Raw genomic sequence first — 206 nt, forward strand, 5'->3', positions numbered from 1 at the left:
ATTAGTTGACTTAAAAATTATGGCCACTTTTTCTGCAAAATCAAGAGTTAACGTGCAGCGGATAATATTGCAGAAAATAAACAAGAATAAATCAAAGAGATAAGAGAGAATAGAGTACATAATGATTTTATACTAGTTCACCTTCTTGTCCACCGAAAGCTACGTCTAGTACTCTTGTAGCACAAGAGATTTCTTCACTAAGAATT

Source organism: Lupinus angustifolius, chromosome LG03 (assembly GCF_001865875.1).
Source record: "Lupinus angustifolius cultivar Tanjil chromosome LG03, LupAngTanjil_v1.0, whole genome shotgun sequence".
NCBI lineage: Eukaryota > Viridiplantae > Streptophyta > Magnoliopsida > Fabales > Fabaceae > Lupinus > Lupinus angustifolius.